Genomic DNA, 27,330 nt, shown 5'->3' on the forward strand with positions numbered 1-27,330 from the left:
CCAGGTATTGTGTGTAAGAAGACACATTCCAGGGTTGTCTAAGACCAGAGAATCCACGAACAGACATGGTCAGACCAGCTGGTCATGTGACTAGCCTGCTTGTCAACCTGTTTTCTTTCTGAATTGTACAAACAGTTTTGAACTGGAGGGTGTCCATTTTCTCCTGGACTGAAAATACCTCTCTTGGCTGGCTCACTACAGCCTCTCCTGGTCAGTCTGCTCCCAGCTCTTTCTCATGGAACTCCAAATGCACTGAAGACACATGAACCCCAAGAGAGAGAAAAGTCTCCTACAGCAAACAAGGTTTAAGAAGAATACTGGGATCCAACGAAAAGCAAGATCTACCTACAAACAAGGACTCTACAGTGAGCTCAAAGATCCATAACACAAAACCCTCTTCAGAGATTACCTCAAACTTTTCCACTTTATTTCTTCTGCTCTGTTGTGCCTCTATCAGCATGTGTGTATTGCGTATCCATACTAGCGTGGGCGTGTCGTGTATCCATAGGCATTAACCAAATTAGAGTTGAACTTTAGTAAATTTCATACTTTCTTCTCTAAACCTAAGAAAATCTGTTTGTGTTGGTTTCTTTGCCTTATAATTGGAAAGCAGTGAACAAGGATTCATCAAGGGGGAGCTAAAAATATGGTATGTTAAAAAATTAAACCCTGTTACAGTAAGACCAGGTGAAGGCTGAGAGGGAACCCTAGACCTCTTTCTCACCTGGTCGTAACACCAGTAAAAGCAAGGTGAGCCCTCAGACACAATTGAGGAGTTTGAAAATGTGACAGGGAAGTGTGTTAATAAGTACTGAGTACTCACAGCTGCTTTCCTACCTGTTTGTGTGAAAGGCTTTGTTCACAGACTTGTGCAGAAAGGATACCATACACACTTTGGGCTGGATTTTGTGCAGGAGGCAGGGATCCCACTGCCGGGCTGAAAAGCCGGGGGGGTGAGGGGTGGGGGGGGGGGGGGGGGGGGGGTGGAATCCCGCCTCTGCACTATTTCAGAGCCCCAGAGTGATCCTCCGGTCATTGGCCGTCAAAGTTGAAGGAGGCGGGATTCCTGTCCCTTTAAACATTTTATAGGCACAGGGATCTTGCCCCAAGAGATGCAGCCAATCGCAGGGCCGGCAGCTCAACAGTATCGGCAGCACTACTGGGTATGGTGGCCACTGCCGGTACTGCAGAGTCCTCAGACTCAGACCCAGACCCAGTGTTGGAACCCTGGACCTGAAGTAGGCAAGATGGGTCGCGGGGGCCAGTCCAGAAAGCCCCGCAAGGTGGGTATTTGTTCCAGGGGGAGGGAGGTCCCAGAGGGTACAGTGGTTCATGGTGGGGGTCCTATGTGGGCCTTGGATTGCACCCCCCCCCAAGCCCACAGGGAGGGCACCTCGTTTTCCAAGGCGTCCTCCACACTGTGGTAAGATCCCGGCAGCATCAGGAAGAGGCCCTTAATTGGCCATCAATAGGCCACTTAAGGGCCTCATTTGGCCCCTGGGTGGGAAGGCCGAAGTTGACCTATCCCGCCCCCGGGAAGATTGGATCATGCAATACCAGTGTTGGGTTCCGTGGCGGCCACTGTCACTCCGATTCTCTGGCCCCACACTGGCCATGGAACCAGACGTCAGGCTGGGAACAAATTCCACCCTTTAGGATGTACTTTGGAGGTTCAGAGGTCTGATCTGCTCTTTGGAGCTCTGATCTGTCAGATCAGCATGGGTGCCACTTATGCTGAGTTACTATGTAACTCAGATCAGGTGCAAAATGAACACTAGCTGCACCAGCTGCAGTGGGAGCTACAGCAGTAGCATCCTGCTTCTCACAGACCCACAGTTCCACAGGAGAAAGGGGAATCAACAGAGAATGTAACTCACAGGCAGCCATAAGATCTACAAACAGAGAATAAGCTTGGCCAACATGTCAGAACACCAGTGTCTGAGGAAGATCAGGATGTAAAGTCAGGTGGTGCAGACATTTGCAGTCTGCTGGTGGCCATGCTTTACCATTGGCTGTCAAAGTCACCATCACCCTCAAATCTTTTGCCTCTGGATCCTTCCAGGGCTCTGCCAGGAACATTTGCAGGATCTTGTTACTTTTTTGCTAGGGCCATGTGAACTTTGCTTGCTTTGGTGCCAGTCAGAATGAAAGAGTGCTAGGGTTTGTGGCTCTGCCTTAATTCAAAATGATTTGGATAATTTAAATAGCTACCTGAAATAGGAGCAGATTATGCTGGTGCTTTCAGTCAGGGATGCACCCCAAGGGCTGGATTTTGTTCTTTCCAGGTGTCAAGTTCCATGGAGGTGCCGTGGGGCAGGGGGAGTGGGGGGCCTGAAGATGGCTCTGGATGAGGCACTCGATACCGGACCTCGATACCGGAGGGCCCAGCCCAATCCTTCTGGCAGCGACGAGGTGGACCCCCTGCTGCTGGGCGACGGGACCTCAATTAAAATACTCAAACCAATAAAATGAATACATTTAAATAAACTTACTTGCGATCTCGCGGGTCCGCCAGGATCTTCGGTGTGGCGGCCAGCACTCCTGCGCCTTCATATCCCCGCCTGGGGAAACACAATGCCACACAGATAGCTGACGCCATTGCCAGGGACAGACAGCCCGCCCCCTCCACGTGATTGGAGGGGGTGAGCCGCCCTGGCTTTTTAATTGAGCCGCCGCATGGGAGATTGTGATGGCTCTTTGGCGTGCAGCCCGTGTGGGTGAGCCACCACTTTTTGAGCTAGCCGCCAATATCGACGGTGGGCTCTTAAATCCCAGCCCTGAGTGTGTGCATGCATGCTATGGAAGTTTTCTATATAGCCACTATGCCTTATTTCTACCTTAATGTCTACCACATTATTAAAGTAATATTTCCACTCCCTTTACTTTATCTGTTATTATAAACTCTCTGAATAAAATTGATGAATTGGTGTAATCCTGATAAAAACACAACATATTTAGTCCAGATGCTTTAGAATTGTGCTTGGATCAGGAATCCTACAAACTAGCAAATAAAAATAGCCAATTTGCAAATTTTGCACTGCAATCCATTTAATCATTCAATTCAGTGATCTAATTGGAACCATAGTACAAATCAAAACACTTAACAGAAATGTAGGTTTTGCAGAAAAAAGTTTTGACTTCAAAAATGTAACTGCAGCCTGAACTGGTAATGGCTGACTGCGTAGTCCATAGAGCACTATAAAACTTTGAGAAATTGAGAAATGTTGTGCATTGGGCAGGATTTTATATTGCAGCACAATGCTTTCAGTTGGAATTCTATATAACAATGGGTCAGTCTACTGGCGCTGTATATCCTTGGAACAGATGTCATGTATCAATGATCATTTATATCGAAGGTTAACCTTATTTCAAGATTCAAAATTGTTTTCGTGATGCAAAATACCAATGATTGAAGTTCAAATACAGGGTGCCCGATATAATTTAACATAATTATCTCATTGTGTCTTATCTGCCAGGATTGAATTAGTTGCATGATACAGGGAGTGGAGCAATTTTTAAAATAATGTCATAGGCAGGTGTGATCCAGCAAACAGCCTGGATTGCTTTCACCATTAACATTTTTAAAAGGCTGAATTATATTTCATGGATCATTTTAAATCACTTATTTACCATGAAATGTGGCAAAAGCCCAAGATGATAATGCACTTATAGCATTGTGATAAATATATGCTGTGCGCATAGGGGGCGGGGAAATTAAAACTGCACATAGAATAAGACGTCCCATTGTGTTTTTGAACCAGGCAGTCGTCACCTAGCAATGTTATGAATTAAAAAGTGGACAGCCATTCATAAATATTGTGCTACTTCACATCAGTTCTTTTTAGTATGTTTTTAAAAAAGCTAAATCTTCAACAGCAACAAATCAATCCTCATTCACGTCACAATTCTACCAATGTGGCAAAGTTTGGTGGGGGGGGCATTAGCGGGTGGTGCTGCCCATATGGTGATGAAGGCAAGACAGCTTTCCTCTGTGATCAGGTGTGACAAAATCATGAATATGTTTACAAAGAGCAAGTTTGTAATTTCATTTCAAAGTACAAAGGAAATCTTCCCTGCGACTTTCCTATTTTCAGGGTATTTAGTTTAACAGAACATCCAGTGCATCCTCCCATTATTAGCAATATAAAGAAGAGAAAAGGTCCCAAAGTGAGAGGTTTGAATAATCTGTAGCTAAGAAAGGAAACACTTTCATTTATGTAGTACCTTTCACCACCTCAGAACATCTCAAATTGCTTTATTACCAATTACATCACTATTTTATGTAGAAAACATGACAGCCAATTTGCGCACAGCAAGCTCTCACAAACAGCAATGTAATAATAATCAGATAACCTATTTACTGATGTTGAGGCAGAAATATTACCCCCTTGCTCTACTTTGAAATCATTCCATGGGATCTTTTATATCCATCTGTCATGCAGGCCCCCATATGGCAAGAATGAGGCACATTAATTTCGCCACATGGACATTAAATTTCAAATTGTTGCTGGGAAGAAGAGAAGGCATGTTACAATGGGTTTCTGGGCCCCTGGCTGGAAAAACATTTCTGCATATTAGCAGACAGTGTTTGGGAACAAAGGAGCTATGCCCTACTCCAATACAATACACAGAACAGACCTGGTCAAACCAGTCGGTCATGTGACTACCCTGCTGGCCAGCTTGGGGAGTTTTAAATTGTAGAGACAGTGTTTGAACCAGCAGAAAGCTCTTTGCTGCTGGATTGAAAAGACTTCCTCTCCTGTCCTGTCTGTTCCCATCTCTTTCTCATGGAACTCCAAAAGCTGACTGAAGACACATGAACTCCAAGAGAGAAAAGTCTCCCACAGTGAACAAAGATTAAGAAGAATATTGGGCCCCAATGAAAAGCAAGATCGACCTACAATCAAGGACACAACAGTGAGCTCGAAGAACCGTAACAACAACCCTTCAGATGTTGCCTCAAACCTTTCCACTTTATTTTTTCTTCTGCTCTTTCTGTCCCTATCTGTATGTGCATATCACATATGCCTGCTAGCATGGGTACATCGTGTATCCGTAGGCATTAACTGAATTAGAGTTTAAGTTTAATAAAATTTCACCTTTCTTCTTAAAACCAAAGTGTTTGTGCTGGTTTCTTTGCCTTATAATTGGATAGCGGTGAACAAGGATTCAGGATTTGTTCCAGGTTTTAGAAGCTTCAGGCAGGATAGAGGGGGATGTAAAAGGGGTGGGGGAGTTGCATTACTGGTTAAGAAGAATGTCACAGCTGTACTGCGGGAGGACACCTCGGCGGGGTCATGCAGCGAGGCAATATGGGTGGAGCTCAGGAATAGGAAAGGTGCAGTCACAATGTTGGGAGTTTTCTACAGGCCTCCCAACAGCCACCGGGAGGTAGAGGAGCAGATATGTAGACAGATTTTGGAAAGATGTAAAGGTAACAGGGTTGTAGTGGTGGGTGATTTTAACTTCTCCTATATTGACTGGGACTCACTTAGTGCTAGGGGCTTGGATGGGGCAGAATTTGTAAGCAGCATCCAGGAGGGCTTCTTGAAACAATATGTAGATAGTCCAACTAGGGATGGGGCTGTACTTGACCTGGTATTGGGGAATGACCCCGGCCAGGTGGCTGAAGTTTCAGTAGGGGAGCATTTCGGGAACAGTGACCATAATTCCATAAGTTTTAAGGTACTTAACATAGAACATAGAACATAGAACAGTGCAGCACAGTACAGGCCCTTTGGCCCACAATGTTGTGCCGAACCTTTAACCTACTCTAAGATCTTAGTAACTACCTACCCTTCATTCTACTATCATCCATGTACCTATCCAAGAGTTGCTTAAATGCCCCTAATGTATCTGCTTCTACTACCACCACTGGCAGCGCATTCCACGCACCCACCACTCTCTGTGTAAAGAACCAACCTCTGACATCTCCCCGAAACCTTCCTCCAATCACCTTAAAATTATGCCCCCTGGTGATAGCCCTTTCCACCCTGGGAAAAAGTCTCTGACTATCCACTCTATCTATGCCTCTCATCATCTTGTACCCCTCTATCAAGTCACCTCTCATCCTTCTTCGCTCCAATGAGAAAAGCCCTATCTCCCTCAATCTTTCTTCGTAGGACATGCCCTCCAGTCCAGGCAGCATGTGAATAAGGATAAGAGTAGTCATCAGGTGAAGGTGCAACATTGGGGGAAGGCTAATTATACCAATATTAGGCAGGAACTGAAGAATTTAGATTGGGGGCGGCTGTTTGAGGGTAAATCAACATCTGACATGTGGGACAACATCAAACGTCAGTTGATTAGAATCCAGGACCAGCATTTCCTGTGAGGACGAAGGATAAGACTGGCAAGTTTCGGGAACCATGGATATTGTGAGCCTAGTCAAAAAGAAAAAGGAAGCATTCGTAAGGGCTGCAAGGCTAGGAACAGCTGAATCCCTTGAGGAATATAAAGACAGTAGGAAGGAACTTAAGAAAGGAGTCAGGAGGGCTAAAAGGGGTCATGAAAAGTCAATGGCAAACAGGATTAAGGATAATCCCAAGGCTTTTTACACGTATATAAAGAGCAAGAGGGTTCCCAGGGAAAGGGTTGGCCCACTCAAGGATAGAGAAGGGAATCTATGTGTGGAGCCAGAGGAAATGGGTGAGGTACTAAATGAATACTTTGTATCAGTAAAGAGAAGGACTTGGTGGATGATGAGCCGAGGGAAGGGAGTGCAGATAGTCTCAGTCATCTCATTATCAAAAAGGAGGAGGTGTTAGGTGTCTTGCAAAGCATTAAGGTCGATACGTCCCCAGGGCCTGATGGGATCTACCCCAGAATACTGAGGGAGGCAAGGGAAGAAATTGCTGGGGCCTTGACAGAAATCTTTGCATCCTCATTGGCTACAGATGAGGTCCCAGAGGACTGGAGAATAGCCAATGTTGTTCCTTTGTTTAAGAAGGGTAGCAAGGATAATCCAGGAAATTATAGGCCGGTGAGCCTTACATCAGTGGTAGGGAAATTATTAGAGATGATTCTTCGGCACAGGATTTACTCCCATTTGGAAACAAACAAACTTATTAGCGAGAGGCAGCATGGTTTTGTAAAGGGGAGGTCGTGTCTCACTAATTTGATTGAGTTTTTTGAGGAAGTGACGAAGATGATTGATGAAGGAAGGGCAGTGGATGTTATCTATATGGACTTCAGTAAAGCCTTTGACAAGGTCCCTCATGGCAGACTGGTACAAAAGGCGAAGTCATACGGGATCAGTGGTGAGCTGGCAAGATGGATACAGAACTGGCTCAGTCATAGAAGACAGAGGGTAGCAATGGAAGGGTGCTTTTCTGAATGGAGGGATGTGACTAGTGGTGTTCGCAGGGATCAGTGCTGGGACCTTTGCTGTTTGTAGTATATATAAATGATTTGGAGGAAAATGTAGCTGGTCTGATTAGTAAGTTTGCGGATGACACAAAGGTTGGTGGAGTTGCGGATAGTGATGAGGATTGTCAGAGGATACAGCAGGATATAGATCGGTTGGAGACTTGGGCAGAGAAATGGCAGATGGAGTTTAATCCGGACAAATGTGAGGTAATGCATTTTGGGAGGTCTAATGCAGGTGGGAAGTATACAGTAAATGGCAGAACCCTTAGGAATATCGACAGGCAGAGAGATCTGGGCGTACAGGTCCACAGGTCACTGAAAGTGGCAACGCAGGGGGATAAGGTAGTCAAGAAGGCATACGGCATGCTTGCCTTCATCGGTCGGGGCATAGAGTATAAAAATTGGCAAGTCATGTTGCAGCTGTACAGAACTTTAGTTAGGCCACACTTAGAATATTGCGTGCAATTCTAGTCACCACACTACCAGAAGGACGTGGAGGCTTTGTAGAGGGTACAGAAGAGGTTTACCAGGGTGTTGCCTGGTCTGGAGGGCATTAGCTATGAGGAGAGGTTGGATAAACACGGATTGTTTTCACTGGAACGACGGAGGTGGAGGGGAGACATGATAGAGGTTTACAAAGTTATGAGCAGCATGGACAGAGTGGATAGTCAGAAGCTTTTTCCCAGGGTGGAAGAATCAGTTACTAGGAGACATAGGTTTAAGTTGAGAGGGGCAAAGTTTAGACGGGATGTGCGAGGCAAGTTCTTTACACAGAGAGTGATGAGTACCTGGAACTTGCTGCTGGGGGAGGTGGTGGAAGCAGGTACGATAGCAACGTTTAAGAGGCATCTTGCCAAATACATGAATAGGTTGGGAATAGAGGGATACGGTCCCCGGAAGTGCAGAAGGTTTTAGTTTAGGCAGGCATTAAGATCAGCGCTGGCTTGGAGGGCCGAATGGCCTGTTCCTGTGCTGTACTGTTCCTTGTTCTTTGTTCTTTGATTACAGTCAGACCAGGTGACAGCTGAAAGGGACCCCTAGACCTCTTTCTCACTTGGTCGTAACATGTAACACCACCTAAGAGGACAGACGAGGTTCTGCTTTAATATCTTATCTGAAAGACAGCACCTCTGACAGTGTAGCACTCCTTCGGTACTGCACAGGTGTATCAGCCTACATTTTGTGTTTATGTATTGAACCCACAACCCTGCGTCTCAGAGACAAGAGAGCTACTACTGAGTTACAGCCAAGTTACGAGTGTACAGCAACACAAAGTTGAAGTCAATCTAAAAGAAAAATAACAACTGTGATTGATAGTTAATCTACAACTTCTTTGATAAAGAAGCTCCTGGCAATAGTTGTCATAGCAAGATGGATAGGTATTTCATGTGAGTATGCTTGTCATTTAAAATTGTATTCACCAAATATCGAGAAGAAGGATAAAAAACTGGAACCAACATTGCATTGTTTCAGTTTCAATCACTCCAGCCAGAGTTGTTGGGTTTTTTTGGTATCTGTACACAATAGCACAACCCCAAAGATAGAATTGCTTTGTGTCACAAATTCAGCAAGTTGCACTAGATTACAGTAAGTTTCCATCACAACCAAAATGTCTTCAAGGAGCTGTGAGATTGTAATCTGCTTGTTCCAATTTCCTAGCATGTGAGTTTTTCAAGGTCTGACCCTAACTCTAGGCTGCCTGGGGACCAGTTCAAATTAAATTGAACCACAGCAGAGTCCCTTACTGCTGGGCCAGAAATTAACATGAAGACTGATTTGTGCCATTATGCACAGAGGGAAAAAATTAGAATGTAATGATTCAGCTAGTTCTTAGGTTAATCTTGTGGCTAATCAGAAGGTATTTTTTTGAACGCTATCTCTGCTCAGTCACACAGACGAGGACTCTTTCCAAGGATAGAGAAACTTGCAGTTTAACCACAGTTTAATTCGGGTACCAGCAAATTACTATGCAACAATCAGAGATTGTTCAAGGGTCCAATGGAAGAGGCTTAGAATTGGCATACACCTGCACACTATCCAAGGTGTTTTCATTTATAATAAGAGAATGGAATTTGGCTCCGTTGGGCATGTGGTGAGTTTAGCCCAGGCTTTACTTTTTGACATGTAAACATAAGAACTAGGAGCAGGAGTAGGCCATTTGGCCCATTGAGCCTTCTCTGCCATTGAATAAGATCATAGCTGATCTGATCGTGACCTCACCTCCACTTTCCTGCCTGTCCCCCCATAAACCTTGACACCCTTGTCAATCAAAAATCTGCCTCGAATATATTCAATGACCCACTGCTCTCTGGGTAGAGAATTCCAAAAATTTACGACCCTCTGAGAGAAAAAAAATTCTCCTCATTTCCATCTTAAATAGGAGACCCTTAATTTTGAAAATGTGTCCCCTAGTTCTAGATTCCCCTCCAAGGGGAAGCATCGTCTCATCATCGATCCTGTCAATCCCCCTTCAGAATCTTATATGGCTCAATAAGATCACCTCTCATTCTTCTAAACTCCAATGAGTATAGGCCGAACGTACTCAACATTTCCTTATAAGACAAGCCCATTCATCCCAAGAATCAAACCAGTGAAACTTCTCTAAACTGCCTCCAATCCAAGTATATCCCTTCTTAAATAAGGAGACCAAAACTATATGCAGTACTCTAGGTGTGGTCTCACCAATGTCCTCTACAGTTGTAGAAAGACTTCCCCACTTTTATATTCCATCCCTCTTGCAATAAAGGCTAACACTCGATTTGCCTTCCTAATTACTTGCTGTTCCTGCATTTTGAGTTTTTATGATTCATGTATGAGGACATCCAGATCCCTCTATATCACAGCATTCTGTAACAAAATTGACATTAGCTTCTTTCAGATACACAGTGAAATTGTCCATTGGATACTTGTGGCTCCATATGCTGGAGTACATGGTTCAATCTTTGGAGTATACAACAATAATTGTATAATCAGTATCTTAAATAACAATTATCACTGCACATCTAGCCAGACCCCTATCTGGCATTGTGTTGCATGTTAGAATTGCAGTAATTGCACCTCCTTAACCAAAATTCACTTGATCTAATTTGTAGTCAGAGTCGATCTGTGACTCTGCTTCTTGGTTTCATGTTATGATTTCATCCTAAATTGACCACCTTTCTTTACAAACATTTCTGCCTTATTCATGTACTGCCACACTATATTCAATCTGTTACACTGGGGAAGAACCACACACACAACACACTAAGATGTCACTGCAAAAATTCTCTTCCCTCCCCCAACCCCTTCCCCTGGCACTTAAAACATTTTCAGCAAATGATTGTCCATTAGGTGTAACTTGTTCAATTTCATTTTCTAAGTTCTCCCAAGCTGCACATTCATGCCTCCAACTGACAGCGAGAAAAGGGACACCATGTCCTGCTATTGAACTGTGAACAAGGAATGAATCGAGAGTGGTCTTAGCTGCCTCACCTCACCTGTTCAAGAAGTTCATCATCTCTTGGCAAAAGTTCAGCTGCGATCAGCTATTTATTGTAGGTGTGAGGTCACATCATCCTTCCCGTGCTGCATAAATGCTTAAGCTGTGTTAGATGCACTACCTGTAATATATTTGACTAACTTGATTGTACTTTAGGTGAAATTTGTGGTTGAGATTTGCAAAAGTTAATTAACCCGTGGGGGGAGGGGGGTGGCAGTGGACATTAATATTTCAGATAAAAGACAAAGTGTTTTTTGCTTTAGCCAGTTGTCAGACTGTTTTTTCCCACAGATAAAATAAAGTCATTGGTCTGTGAAGAAAATCGCACTTTTGGAGCCATGAAATGTTTAGCAAGAGGCCCAAGGGTCATAAATAGGATTGAAACCAACAAACAGCCAAACAGCTTTGATGCAAAGTTAGAACCTTCGTGAAACTTCATGTTTTGGTAAGTCTGATAAGAAACCAAACTGGACTGAAAGAAAGTGGAGATGTGATCTCTGTTTGGAGGGATAAAAGATTGGTATGACTGAACAAATTTTAAAAGTGCTAATTCAGCTGAATTAAGTGGTGGACAGAGTGTTTAGAAAGCTCTGAGAAAATAGCGCAAGCTGACATTGATGATGTCAGGGTTTGCTTACTTTTGAAATGCTGAGCAGCTGATTCCACAGGCAAATTTTACTGGGGAAAAAAATTTGAGGACAATGGAAATGATCAAGATAGGGTTTAACCTATTGTTTAAACAAAGAATTCAAAATATCATTGGACAATTGTAGCTTCAGGTGGATTTTGATAGGACAGAATGAAGCTGTTAATGAAACATCCATGCCCACCTTGGAAAGAAGGGTAAAAAGATCATTGTAAAGAGTGATTTGGAGCTGCAGCCAAGCAACTTGGTCAGTTGCTGAAGAGTAACATCAACAGGATATTGACTGCTCACTGGGTGATCATATGTATAACTTCTTCTAATGTATTTGTGACTAATGGGTGTATTGTATTGCTCACTGGGGTCAAGATAACATGATGGGTAGGATTTTAAGAGCCCTCCAACACTCTCGGCAGCAAGCTCAAAAAATGGCGGCCCCTGGAGCTGCTGCGATCTTAAGCACGGTGGCTCATTCAAATAGCCGGGGCGGCCCGTCGCCCAGAATCATGTGGAGGTGGAGGGCTGTCTGATGCCAGCAATGTCTGAGGATTGGGAGCAGTTTAGAATTCAGCAAAGGCGGACAAAGAAGCTGATTAAGCGGGGGAAAATAGAGTATGAGAGTAAACATGCGGGGAACATAAAAACTGCATAAGCTTCTATAAATATATGAAGAGAAAAAGATTAGTGAAGACAAATGTACATCCCTTGCAGTCAGAAACGGGGGAAATTATAATGAGGAACAAAGAAATGGCAGATCAATTAAACACATACTTTGGTTCTGTCTTCACAAAGGAGGACACAAATAACCTCCCAGAAATGTTAGGAAACCAAGGGTCTAATGAGAGGGAGGAACTGAAGGAAATCAGTATTAGTAAAATAATAGTGCTAGGGAAATTAATGGGGTCAAAAGCTGACAAATCCCCAGGGCCTGATAATCTACATCCCAGAGTACTAAAGGAAGTGGCCCTGGAAATAGTGGATGCATTGGTGGTCATCTTCCAAAATTCTATAGACTCTGGAGCAGTTGGAGGGTGGCAAATGTAACTCCATTATTTAAAAAAGGAGGGAGAAAAAACAGGGAATTACAGAGCAGTTAGCCTTACATCAGTAGTGGGGAAAATGCCAGAGTCTATTTATTTAGAGATACAGCACTGAAACAGGCCCTTCGGCCCACCGAGTCTGTGCTGAGCAAGAACCACCCATTTATACTAACCCTACAGTAATCCCATATTCCCTACCACCTACCTACACTAGGGGCAATTTACAATGGCCAATTTACCTATCACCTGCAAGTCTTTGGAGGTGGGAGGAAACCGGAGCACCTGGCGAAAACCCACGCGGTCACAGGGAGAACTTGCAAACTCCGCACAGGCAGTAGCCAGAATTGAACCTGGGTCCCTGGAGCTATGAGGCTGCCGTGCTAACCACTGCGCCACTGTGCCGGCCACTAATTCTAAAGCATGTGATAACAGAACACCTGGAAAGCATAACCGGGATTGGACAAAGTCAACATGGGTTTACGCAAGGGAAATCATGCTAAACAAATCTACTGGAGTTTTTTGAGGATATAACTGATAGAATAGCTAAGGGAGAACCAGTAGATGAGGTGTATTTGGATTTTCAGAAGGCTTTTGATAAGGTCCCACATAAAAGGTTAGTGTGCAAAATTAAAGCACGTGGGATTGGGGGTCATATACTGCATGGATTGAGAATTGGTTGACAGACAGGAAACAGACTAAATGGGTCTTTTTCCAGGTGGCAGGCAGTGACGAGTGGGGTACCGCAGGGGTCAAGGCTTGAGCCCCAGCTATTCACAATATATATTAATGACTTGGGTGAGGGAACTAAATGTAACATTTCCAAGTTTGCAGACGACACAAAGCTGGGGGGGAATGTGAGCTGTGAGGAGGATGCAAAGAGGCTCCAATATGATTTGAACAAGTTGGGTGAGTGGGCAAATGCATGGCAGATGCAGTATAACATGGATAAATGTGAGGTTATCCACTTTGGTTGTAAAAACAGAAAGGCAGATTATTATCTGAATGGTGATAGATTGGGAAAGGGGGAGGTGCAATGAGACCTGGGTGTCCTTGTACACCAGTCGCTGAAAGCAAGCATTCAGGTGCAGCAAACCGTTAGGAAGGTGAATCTTATGTTGGCCTTCATTGCAAAAGGATTTGAATACAAGAGCAAAGATGTCTTACTGCAGTTATCCAGGGCCTTGGTGAGACCACATTTGGAGTAATGTGTGCAGTTTTGGTCTCCTTGTCTGAGGAAGGATGTTCTTCCCATGGAGGGAGTGCAAAGAAGATTTACTAGGCTGATTCCTGGGATGGCAGGATTGATGTATGAGGAGAGATTGGGTCGGCTAGATCTATATTCACTGGAGTTCAGAAGAATGAGAGGGGATCTCATAGAAACCTATAAAATTCTAACAGGACTGGACAGGCTAGATGCAGGGAGGATGTTCCCGATGGCTGGGGAGTCCTGAACCAGGGGTCACAGTCTCAGGATATAGGGTATGCCATTTCGAACCAAACTGAGGAGAAATTTCTTCACTCAGAGGGTGGTGAACCTGTGGAATTCTCTACCGCAGAAGGCAGTGGAGGCCAAGTCCTTAAATATCTTCAGGAAGGAGATAAATATATTTCTTAATGCCAAAGGGATCAAGGGATATGGGAAGAAAGCAGGAATAGGATACTGAATTGGACGATCAGCCATGATCTTTTTTGAATGGCGGAGCAGGCCCGAAGGGCCTAACGGCCTACTCCTGCTCCTATTTTCTATGTTTCTATGAGTGCCGGCTGCCATGCCGAAGATCATGGCAGGCCCTCAAGATTGCAGATAAGTCTATGTAAATGTATTAATTTTATTCATTTGAATATTGTAATTGAGATCCCGTTGCCCATCGACGGGGGGCCGCCAAGGAGTCTCGTCACCACCGAGAGGATAGGGCCTGGCCCTCCCAGCATTGAGGTCCGTGGCAGGCCTCTTGCTGAGCCATCTACAGCAACCACCACCACCACCCCCCCCCCCCACCAACCGCACCAGAAGCCAATGTCAAGGTCTTGGTAAAACCCAGCCCATTGACTTTGAAGGAGCAAACCCCTCCAACTGTAAATTTTGGCATCCTGGGGGCTTGTGGAGCCAATTCTGCACCTTATATCGCATTAGAAGCTTCCAGAGAATACACTCAGGCAGTCTGTGACTGTCTGTCTATCTCTGTGAAAACTGGGAGTTTCCTTGAAAAAAGAGACAAACAGTAACTGAGTATGCAGCAGCAAAAAAAGGCTGTGCACCTCCCTCTCTCGCTCTCTTCAGAAAATATCAAGTTTGAAAACTGTTTGCGACTGTTTTCCCAGAAAGCCTACAGATTGCCACAGAGAGCAGGGGAAGAGAGTCACCTACAAGTCTGCCTTCAAGAAAACCCTGAAACAAGCAGGCCAGCCACAAAGTACACTTTGACCAACCGAAGACTTCAAGAGTACAACTTCAGTTGGAAGACCATCTAAAAGTCCAACCTCACAGACTGTGTATTTAATTTTCATTTATTCTTGACTCTAAACCAACCACAAAACTTACTTTCCGCTCTGTAATCTATTTGCGTGTGTGTAATTTTTGTATGAACGTGTGCGTGAATGTGCAGCATTTTTAAAATCATTTTTAGATCAGGTTTCGCTTGTTGAGTATAATATAATCTTTCTTGTTTAAACTCAAGAAAACCTGTCCGATTGGTTCTTTCACGATCGCATTGAAGGTAAAATGTAAAACACTCACTGAGGTGGTAAGTACAGCCACTGTTTAAAAAGGAATAAATACTGTTGCGGTCAAATAAGTGGAAGGACAAGAGGAGCGACTGTGACCCTCCTCCTCATCTGGCCATAACACTGGTATTCCTACAAAACCTGGTAAAGATATTAATTTTTAATTTGGGCTTTGAACGTTGTCTCATTATTTCTCGTAATTCTAGTTTCTGAACCATAGAATAACCTGCCAAGGGTAGAAGGTTACATCTTAGACAGAGTTCTCAATTCACACTTAAATAATTAGCTCCCCATCAAGTAATTTCATAACATTTTTTCACTCCTTGGGAAACCAGGCCATATTATGGTGTGTTTCCATTATTATGTCAGCAAATTAGTGGAATACCACTATCAGAAGAGACTGTCAGCAAAGGAGATTATTAAACAAATAATGTCAGTGTCATTTGAAGTGTCACCTATCTTTTAGGATTCCACCTTCGTATCACAAGATGAGCAGTAGTCCACTACCTCAGTGCTATATATATATCGAAATAATAATGATAATAAAAACTTACTGTGCCGTGCTTTTGGTTTCAGGCTGGTGAACTGAATTTTGATGTAACCCTCCTCATAACCCAGTCTTCACTGTTATTCACTTTATTAAGAATCCCAACGGCAATGTTAGAGACAGCGCTTACTGTATAATGGATCAAAAGATTTTGCTGCTTATCTTTCTTTCACTGCCTTTTTATAGCAAGGAAATAAAACACACAGAATACGAGAGACTAATTTCACATTTAATTCCTGCCTCTGCATCATTACAGAATATGTCAGCAATGTCAATATATAAAGACGTTTATTATTTTTCCAACAACTACAGCAGTAATAGAGATATTGGAATGATGGGCTGAATTTTATTCGGGCACCGCGCTGCGCTGCGTGCTCTTTAAACTCAGCGGTGTGCCCATATTTTGTGGCCACCACAGAGCCCCCACGATATGTCACGCGGGGGCTCATTAGCATCAGTGCACCGAGCCGCCCCAGCACCCCCCGCCCCGATATTACTTGGGGAGAGGTGAGACATTCAGCTCAGTGAGAGACATTTTGACAACTGTGCAGCAGGTGCTGGGGCCCTATTTAAAGTGCCCCAGCATCTGCTTCCTGACAGCTGTCAAAGAAATATTTACCTGATTGCTGAAGAGTGGGGCTGCTGTCAATCCGGCAGCAAAGCAGGAAGTGCCGGAAAAACACAGCAGGTCAGGCAGCATCCGTGGAGAGAGAAGCAGAGTTAACTTGTCCAAGATCACAGACCTGAAAGTTAACTCTGCTTCTCTCTCCACAGATGCTGCCTGACCTGTTGAGTTACCCCAGCACGTTCCACTTTGCTGCCACATACTTACCCCGCTCTGTCCTAGTGTCCGAGGAAGTTGCGATCCTCCTCTTCCACTCAAGTGTAATATTCCTTCATGAAGGCGTGCCGCACCCGAGCGAATAATCTTAATTTTGCACATTCCAGGACTCGAGACTTAAATATACCTTAAAAGGCAAATACACAACAGAAATAAAGCCATAATTGAAGATTAATTACCTACTATTTGGTGGTAATATGGCTCCTGGGCTGTAAGTTCCCGAGGAAGCTCCCTTGCTGTTCAACGATATCCATGGCCATCTGCTCCCATTCCTAGTGTTTTCTCCCCCAATCTACCCTCTTAAAATGTTTAAACTCCCCTGGCTCTTTAAATCAGTTCATTTTAGCCCTAACTAAAAGCTAACAGTTAGTTTAGTGTATTTTACCTGGGCCCACTGCCCTCCCCCAGCCACACCTGCTCTTTGTTTTCTCAATGACATTGATCCGGACGAAACTGAAGAGCACAGCTGTCGATACTTTAATCTCCGATCCTGCTGTCTTCACCGCCCAGCGTGTCTGCAGCCACGGCGTGCGGTAAGTCCATTGAGGTGAAGAAGGAGCAGCGGGACGCTAGGGAAGTCTTGAGAAAAGGTGCCCCAATCACCCAAAAAATCCACGAACGGTCCCCCGGCCGCAACTTCAAAGCGCCCGCGGGAGATGGCTCGGAGAGCATCTGCAGCGCACTGTCGGCAATGCTGCATGCCTTTATTTAAACCACTGCAAAAAAAAAAACCCTTAGCAAATGTAATCACCTCTAAGTCTGCCAAAAGATGCTTCACCTCCTGAAGGACGTGGATGAGCTTTCCGGACGTCGATAGTGGGCACTGAGGAAATGGCTTATTACCTGCACCCACTTTCCCACCCCCCCCCCTTTCCCCTCCCCTTTCCCCCCTTCCACCCCCCCCCGTCCCCTTCCCTGCTCCACCCTCTCAGCTCACCCCCTCACAACCTCGTCCCAGCTCCCCTCCTCGCACCATCTTCCCCCCGCACCCCCTTCCCCTGCAACCCCCCCACCCCCTTACAGCCCCCTTCCCAGTTCCCCCTCACACCCCCCTCCCTCCACCCCTCCCCCTCGCATCCCCTCCTCGCACCGGCACCATCCTACACCTGTGTAGGGGCCCTAACAACCCCACTGCCTTGTGGGCGTCTCGGGAGAGACCAAGGCTAAGGGAGTAAACCCTAACAGATAATCCGGAGCGGAACCCCGTAGGCGGTCATGTGTCACCTTTGGCATGTTTCCGGCAGTTCCTGCAGCCATACTGGTACCAAACGTCGTGCCCTGCACTCCTTTGGATCCCACCAGAAAGGCCGAGAGGGGGGTTTTGATGACTGGGCAACTCTCAACCTCCATAAATTTGCCCAGGCATGCGCCATGGAGAGGTCACTCCATAGTTGCCTCACAGCGACTGAAACGACACGGAAGGCAGCAGTTATGGGTTATAAGCCCAGATAAATAGGCGTAGAAACTGGGCGCCACGGGTTGCCTTTGTCAGTGGGAGAGGTCATTGCACCTCACTGGACAGCTACCGCCCGCCTCAAACTGGGCAGCCCCCGGTCAATAAGGTTCTGTCCCGCCACAGTCTACCTGCTTCAATGGGTGCTTGGAGCTCAGGGTCATTGCCCGAAAGGTGGACTGATACAGCGCACCAAACAACACGAAAAAAGGAAAGAAGGTACCAGCCCTTCGCTTTGCAAGCTGGAACGTCAGAACTATGTGTCCTGGCCTGTCGGAAGACCTTACACAAATCAACGATTCTCGGAAGACCACCATCATTAACAACGAGCTCAGTAGACTCAATGTAGACATTGCAGCACTTCAGGAGACTCGCCTCCTTGCGAGTGGATCTCTAGTAGAGCAAGACTACACCTTCTTCTGGCAGGGCAGGGATCCTGAAGAACCAAGACAGCATGGAGTGGGCTTCACCATCAAAAACTCCTTGCTCAGCATGATAGAGCCTCCCTCAAATGGCTCGGAACGCATACTGTCCATCCGACTGCTCACCACCTCTGGTCCAGTACACCTACTCAGCATCTATGCTCCAACACTCTGCTCCCCACCTGAAGCTAAAGATCAGTTCTACGAGGAACTCCATAACATCATTAGCAGCATCCCCAACACCGAACACCTATTCCTGCTGGGGGACTTTAATGCCAGGGTTGGGGCTAACCATCACTCATGACCCTCCTGCCTTGGGCGCTATGGCGTTGGAAGGATGAATGAGAACGGGCAGAGACTGCTTGAGTTGTGTACCTATCATAACCTCTGCATTACCAACTCGTTCTTTCACACTAAACCCTGTCATCAGGTTTCATGGAGGCACCCAAGATCACGTCGTTGGCACCAGCTAGATCTCATTGTCACAAGGCGAGCCGCCTTAAACAGTGTTCAAATTGCACGCAGCTTCCACAGTGTGGACTGCGACACCGACCACTCCCTGGTGTGCAGCAAGGTTAGACTCAGACCAAAGAAGTTGCATCATTCCAAGCAGAAGGGCCACCCGCGCATCAACACAAGCAGAATTTCTCACCCACAGCTGTTACAAAAATTTCTAAATTCACTTGTAACAGCCCTTCAAAACACTCCCACAGGGGATGCTGAGACCAAGTGGGCCCACATCAGAGACGCCATCTATGAGTCAGCTTTGACCACCTACGGCAAACGTGCGAAGAGAAATGCAGACTGGTTTCAATCTCATAATGAAGAGCTGGAACCTGTCATAGCCGCTAAGCGCATTGCACTGTTGAACTACAAGAAAGCCCCCAGCAAGTTAACATCCGTCGCACTTAAAGCAGCCAGAAGCACTGCACAAAGAACAGCCAGGCGCTGCGTAAACGACTACTGGCAACACCTATGCAGTCATATTCAGCTGGCCTCAGACACCGGAAACATCAGAGGAATGTATGATGGCATGAATAGAGCTCTTGGGCCAACCATCAAGAAGATCGCCCCCCTCAAATCTAAATCAAGCGACATAATCACTGACCAACACAAACAAATGGACCGCTGGGTTGAGCACTACCTAGAACTGTACTCCAGGGAGAATGCTGTCACTGAGACTGCCCTCAATGCAGCCCAGCCTCTACCAGTCATGGATGAGCTGGACATACAGCCAACCAAATCGGAACTCAGTGATGCCATTGATTCTCTAGCCAGCAGAAAAGCCCCTGGGAAGGACAGCATTACCCCTGAAATAATCAAGAGTGCCAAGCCTGCTATACTCTCAGCACTACATGAACTGCTTTGCCTGTGCTGGGACGAGGGAGCAGTACCCCAGGACATGCGCGATGCCAATATCATCACCCTCTATAAAAACAAAGGTGATCGCGGTGACTGCAACAACTACCGTGGAATCTCCCTGCTCAGCATAGTGGGGAAAGTCTTCGCTCGAGTCACTCTGAACAGGCTCCAGAAGCTGGACGAGCGCGTCTACCCTGAGGCACAGTGTGGCTTTCGTGCAGAGAGATTGACCGTTGACATGCTGTTCTCCCTTCGTCAGATACAGGAGAAATGCCATGAACAACAGATGCCCCTCTGCATTGCTTTCATTGATCTCACCAAAGCCTTTGACCTCGTCAGCAGACGTGGTCTCTTCAGACTACTAGAAAAGATTGGATGCCCACCAAAGCTACTAAGTATCATCACCTCATTTCATGACAATATGAAAGGCACAATTCAGCATGGTGGCTCCTCATCAGAGCCCTTTCCTATCCTGACTGGCATGAAACAGGGCTGTGTTCTTGCACCCACACTTTTTGGGATTTTCTTCTCCCTGCTGCTTTCACATGCGCTCAAGTCCTCTGAAGAAGGAATTTTCCTCCACACAAGATCAAGGGGCAGGTTGTTCAACCTTGCCCGTCTAAGAGCGAAGTCCAAAGTACGGAGAGTCCTCATCAGGGAACTCCTCTCTGCTGATGATGCTGCTTTAACATCTCACACTGAAGAGTGTCTGCAGAGTCTCATTGACAGGTTTGCGGCTGCCTGCAATGAATTTGGCCTAACCATCAGCCTCAAGAAAACGAACATCATGGAGCGGGACGTCAGAAATGCTCCATCCATCAATATTGGCGACCACGCTCTAGAAGTGATTCAAGAGTTCACCTAACTAGGCTCAACTATCACCAGTAACCTGTCTCTAGATGCAGAAATCAACAAGCGCATGGGAAAGGCTTCCACTGCTATGTCCAGACTGGCCAAGAGAGTGTGGGAAAATGGCGCACTGACACGGAACACAAAAGTCTGAGTGTATCAGGCCTGTGTCCTCGGTACCTTGCTCTACGGCAGCGAGGCCTGGACAACGTATGTCAGCCAAGAGCGACGTCTCAATTCATTCCATCTTCGCTGCCTCCGGAGAATACTTGGCATCAGGTGGCAGGACCGTATCTCCAACACAGAAGTCCTCGAGGCGGCCAATATCCCCAGCTTGTACACACTACTGAGTCAGCGGCGCTTGAGATGGCTTGGCCATGTGAGCCGCATGGAAGATGGCAGGATCCCCAAAGACACATTGTACAGCAAGCTCGCCACTGGTATCAGACCCACCGGCTGTCCATGTCTCCGCTTTAAAGACGTCTGCAAACGCGACATGAAATCCTGTGACATTGATCACAAGTCGTGGGAGTCAGTTGCCAGCGTTCGCCAGAGCTGGCGGGCAGCCATAAAGACGGGACTAAAATGTGGCGAGTCGAAGAGACTTAGTAGTTGGCAGGAAAAAAGACAGAGGCGCAAGGGGAGAGCCAACTGTGCAACAGCCCCGACAAACAAATTTCTCTGCAGCACCTGTGGAAGAGTCTGTCACTCTAGAATTGGCCTTTATAGCCACTCCAGGCGCTGCTTCACAAACCACTGACCACCTCCAGGCGCGTATCCATTGTTTCTCGAGATAAGGAGGCCAAAGAAGAAGAATTACTTACTATGAAAATCTAATCATCTGACTGTAAAAAGCCACAGACTAATATGCATTTTGAATCTGTATTCATTTCTCTGCTAGCTGTTAAGTGAAAATACATGTAACTGCAATTAAATGATCTTTGTTAACAAAACAGGAAAATATGTTCATATTCCGCTGCATTGCCAACTAGAAATATTACACCAAAAAATATGATCAGCTGCTGCAGAAGCAAAGTGTTCATGAACATGTGTCGATGAGCAATAGTTGAAAAACCATGACAACAGCACAGATTTCCCCACCAGTCCTGGTTTTCAAATATGTGCAAGACAAACCTTGCAGCCAGAAGTTAGAGCTGTTACACAGTAGAGTCACCTTTGCATTTAAAGGACAGCACCAAAAGCCGAGGATGGCAGATGGGTACTCTAGGGTGGCCCCACAGTTAAGCAATGCCTCCCTGCTCACTCTCCTCCAGGTAGTGCGGGCAAGGTGGGAGGTCCTTTTCACCAGCGATGGTAAGAAGAGGCCCTCCTGCCTGAACAAGGCAGTCTGGCTGGAGATGGTAGAGGAGATGAATAGCCATGGGGCCATCTGCCATCAAAGGTGCAATGCTGGAAGCGGATGAACGAACACTCCTCCAGCTAGCCGGGGCCCACTGGGCCTCGTGTGCATAGGGTATGAGCGCCAAAGTTATCCAAAGCCAAATGGCAATCAGATCAGCTGCCTTCCCCTAGTCAAGCTGCTAGCGCAGAGGTTACACCAAGAAGAGGCAACCTCTCGGTTTACAAAAAACACACTGACACAAATGGGAATGCATGGGTGTCACAGCAATGTAAATATGTCTTTCACTAAATGTTCCTCACCAACATGTGTGTCTTTTTCTCTATGTGAATGATGTGTTCCAGCATGTAGTGCCAATGTCACATCCCTTTGCATTGTTGGCCCTTCAGGAGGGCCAACGTATGCAATAACATCATTGCCATGCCTCATGAGTGTCTCCACGGATGCAGTGACATGGACATTGGCTCAGTCAGCTGCTGCCTCTAATGGTTTCCACAGGGATGCTGCAGATGTGGACCGGTGCACAGCACGGAGCGAGGGTGATGTGTGGCTTGCAGAGCTCATGTCGGTTCCTATGGAGCAGACAGACCTTGTCTGATAAGCCACTGCTGTACATCCCGAGCTCACTACTAGCCCTGCATGCAGAGCCTGGGTGCCATCTGCCCTCCCATGCATCTTTCATGTTGTAGGTCCTCAGCGTCCTCATAGTCCGAAGAGGAATCCTGTTGACATCTCTCCTCATCATTCTAGGCCTGGCCCCTATTGTGTGCGCAGTTGTGCAGAGCAGCAAGGAAAGGAGCTGGCCTTTTTGGTCCATAGTACAGGGATCACCCTATCCATCTAGGCATTGGAAATGCTCTTTCAGCTCAGTGGCTGGCATTGCATCTCTCCTCTGCAGCAGTGGTGGAGTCTCTCACCGGTGTCGGGAGCCATGTCTGTACAGGATAGCCCTTATCTCCAAGGTGCCATCCGTCCATCTGAGCCAGTTCAATGAACAGCAGTGGCAGCCGGAACTGGCACAGGTTCCAGGTGTCATGGCAGCTGTCTGAGAAGCGGTCACACATTTGCATGAAGCATCTGCAGTGATCACATACCAGTTTCACCTAGATTGAGCGGACTCCTTTAATGGTAACGTCTGCAATTGGTAGCCTGTCGGGAGGCCTGATGGCCACATGAGTGCAGTCTATGAACATTATCACCTATGGTTCTCTGGCAATGGTGCCGAAACCGATGGTCCACTGGGCCTGGCTGTGAGAGTCCGTCCTGAAGCGGACATTCTCTTTGGCCCTCTGGTGCAGGGCGTTGGTGACCTTCCTGATGCAGCGGTGCACTGCTGACTGTGTAACCCCACAAAGGTCTCAGGTGGACCCCTGAAACCTGCATAGGCATCAAGCTTGAGAACCGCTGCCACTGTGAGGATCAAATACATAGGATGTCCACCAAAGCCCATGGGCTGCAGGTCATCCTTGAGAAGGACACAGAGACGTGTCACCACCCTCTCTATATCCGCAATCTCCTCTATCACTGGTGCTCTGACATCCGATGGCATGTCATGTGGGGCCTGCAGATGCACAACAATCATAAGGGGGAGCTCCCGTTGGGGGCTGCTGCTCATGACCAGGGGCCTCTACGTGGATCGCACCTGCCTGTTAATTTGCCTCTGGCGCATACGGATCCTCAGGAGCAGAGGATCACACAATGTAGGATGAGCCATACCTATTTCCATGTGATAAATAAAGTTGAACCCTTCATGTATTCGAAGGTTCGTAACAGGGCATGGATTGGTGTTGACGGGTACATCAGCTGCTTTCATGGACCAACTATGTGGCGTGCCATGACATTGCCCATCTTGGCCAACACTCAGAGTGGCACAGCATGATCACATCAAGATCCTACCAGCTGAATTGATTGCCCCCACCATCCATATAACCTTCATGCTCCCACCCTTACTGGCACCCTACGCACATACAGGGTGACTAGGGACCATTGTTCTTTCACAAACACAAACAAATGCAAAGCATACACTGTTTACGGAGGGAGGGGACACAGTACCTCCCTTCATACCTGCAGAGCTTTCCCTCCAGTATTTCCAGACCCCTCCCTCCTCCCTTTAAGAATGCAGAGCTGCTAAGCCTGTAATCCCCCCTCCTCCCTTCCAGTATGCAGAGTGAGACACCTGAGTATCCGCCCCCCCACTCCCAGTATGCAGAGTGCGACCCTTGTAATCCCCACTTCCCTCCTCCCTTCCAGTATGCAGAGTGCAACCCTTGTAATTCCCCCCCTCCTCACTTTAAGAATGCAGAGTGAGACCCCTGTAATTCCCCCTTCCCACCCCTGAAAACGGTACTTACCTTCAGTTGCGAAACCTTCTGCCTCCACTGACCTGCCAGCTTTGCTGACCGTCAACAGGACGGCATGTGATGGCCGTCCGTTCAAAGTAAAATCAGGAAGTGTCCATGGAAGGCGGCGGGCTGCATAATCTGCAGAGGTAAGTACCGTTTAACATATTCTAATTGGGGTGCCACCGATGTGCAGCAGGGGTGCTACACAGAGGTCCCCCCATCGCTGGTAATTTACGCAGGCCCTTCTCGACATCGTGGGTGAAGGCAGGCCTCTCCCCGCAGAATTTTACCAGCTGTCACACTGAGACCTGCGGCATCAAGGGGCTGGCAAAATTCAGCCCGATATGTGTGTAAATTTGTTAAGCAGCGGTTCAGCAGCAGAAAGTTTGGTGGATATTCCTGAGTCAATGTGAATGGAGAAAAGAGCTTGGGTAAAATAGAAATCCGGACAGCAATGTAGAGCACACATGCTGTTTATCAAACAGTTTTTTAAATGAAAAGATTCACCATAGTAACCTAACCAGATGTTCTGATTTGACGAGGATTCATTTAATGTATTTTTTTTTTCTCTTCCTGTCTTCCTTTCTTTTTGTATTCCTTTCTTCTCTATCTCTCACTGCTAACACAACTGGAAATTGGAATTATCACCTCACTAGTTCCTCATCATTGATATCAGTCGCCAGGCAACTGTTTCTACCAGCAAGGCAGTTTTTTTTTTAAATTGTATGTTGAAGTTTTTAAGGCACAATGGAGCTGATTTTCCTCTCTTTTGGGGATTGCTCAGTTTCCAGGTGCAACACAGAGGAAATTGGAGTGGATACCAGGGACATTAGCCTGAGCTTGCTTTCCATTCCCTGCTCCCAGAACAGGTTCAGACAAATGACAGCCATGGTAATGAGGTAAGATCAGTGGTCCTGGGACCCCTATATCATTATCCACATCCCCACTTTGACGAATGCCCAGCATTCATGGCTTTGAGCCAGGAAGGAGAACTGGAGAGAGACAGACAGTGAAGAGCAGAGGACTTGAGGTAAATCCCATTTTATTTCAGGAACATGAATCAGTGTTTAAGGCCAAGGGCCATAATCAGAAGGCCCCAATAACAGTGGCTATTTCTGATATTGAAGTAGTCCCCTGATTCCAGGCACAAGACCTTGTCTGTCCAAGGGACACTTTCGGGGTAGAATAATAATCTGAAAACGCAGGTTGGTTCAAGCAATTGCTGGTGGCGGGCACTTCTGGGGGGAGGGAACAGAAAGTTTAGACCCAATATTTATAATGAAAAATTAACCATGGTATTGCCAGTTAAAAATGTAAACTGGCCGCCATTTCAAAACCTGGGCCGGTCAGTGAAAAACTGGCCTGGTAGTAATCCTAACTGCTAATACTTTCAGTGTCTGCTGAACATTGAAAATACACAACAAGATAGGTCAAATTTCTATACCATGTCTCCAGGTCGCAAAATACAACGGAGAAGATATTCAACTCACAGCTAACCCATTCCATGGATGAAAAACAGATGGCGATTAGTTGAAGATTGAGGGCACCTTAGTCACCTCAGTGATGCCCTGATGCCATAGTTAGGTCGGCCTGTAAATGAATGAAAAGCCCGTCCACCTAAAACAGGCATAAGGTTGCTCATATATGCAAATTGGCATTCTACATTGGTTGCAAGCCCTGATTTCAAAATTCAAGTACAGGTAGGCAAGCATGCATTGTGCCTGTTCTGCATAGCTGTACCAGGCACTAAACACCTCAACGAGTAGTCAGGGATCATTTAAGACCACTCTAAAAAGGGCCCAAGAAATTTTTACTGGACCTTAAATGAGACCCAAAAGTAAATTTGGTTTGGACCTCAGGAACATGCATAGGGAGAGGAGATGGCCATCCAGCCCTTGAGCCTGTTCAATTAGTTCATAGATTGGTGGTCAGGGTTGAATTTTTCCCTTAGTGACATAAATTTTAATGTCAGATGTTAAATGACTTGTCTTTAAAATGAAGACAGGAATTATTTAAAAATAAATGGATAGGACAGTGCCAAATTTTTGCACGTTCTGGTGGTGGAAGATTGGGAGGAGCAAAGTCCCAGCTCAAAAACAGCAGGAATGAACTGGCAGGGACAGAACATCAGATGGGATGTGAAAATGCCTGGTCTTTGATTCAAAACTGAAACTTTGGGATTTCTTGCTGTTGGGACTCTCCATTGGGAGTACAAGGTCAGAAAATTTGCTCCTTTATTGTGCATTTTACAATAGAAATGCAAAGGAGTTTTGGAATCATGAGACAGTTTTGACAAACTATTTAATAGACTGCAATCTAGGCTAAGCTAATATAAAGCTCACCGATGCTAGCAGATCAATTTTTGGTGTGTGTTTTTTGTGTCAAACCAGAAAAAGAGCTACAGGAAGAACATACTCATCAGTGGCCCCCAGAGTCGAACAGGCCTGAACTCACTGTGCCACGTGAATGATTAATAGTTAATGTATTTAATCCTGCCTTTTTAGTGATTTTCTCTTCAGTTCAATCTTTTCTTCCCACATAACACTCCATTTCTCATCAGAGAGGCGGGTGCTGGCATTTCTGATGCTGTTTCATAAGTGATTTTCTTTACAACTATTTGTGAGTCTCCTGGTGTCACTCCTCCAATTTTCTTTGCTTTGTGGTGGGGAGGTCTTTTGCCTACATTCAATGTTTTTGGATGAAGCAGGATTTGGAACTCCTCATGTAGGGGATCTCAAATGTAATTGATGTTATACCAGCTGGAGGGAAAATATTCACACATAGCTCCATCAGCTGTGTAAGTTGCTTTTGTTATGAAAGTGCTTCCACTTTTAATTTTTTTTTTGAGGACTCGTGTGTTAGAATTATGGACATCGATACATTTGGAAAAACTGAAAAGGT

The sequence above is a fragment of the Heterodontus francisci genome, chromosome 1 (assembly GCF_036365525.1).
Source record: "Heterodontus francisci isolate sHetFra1 chromosome 1, sHetFra1.hap1, whole genome shotgun sequence".
NCBI lineage: Eukaryota > Metazoa > Chordata > Chondrichthyes > Heterodontiformes > Heterodontidae > Heterodontus > Heterodontus francisci.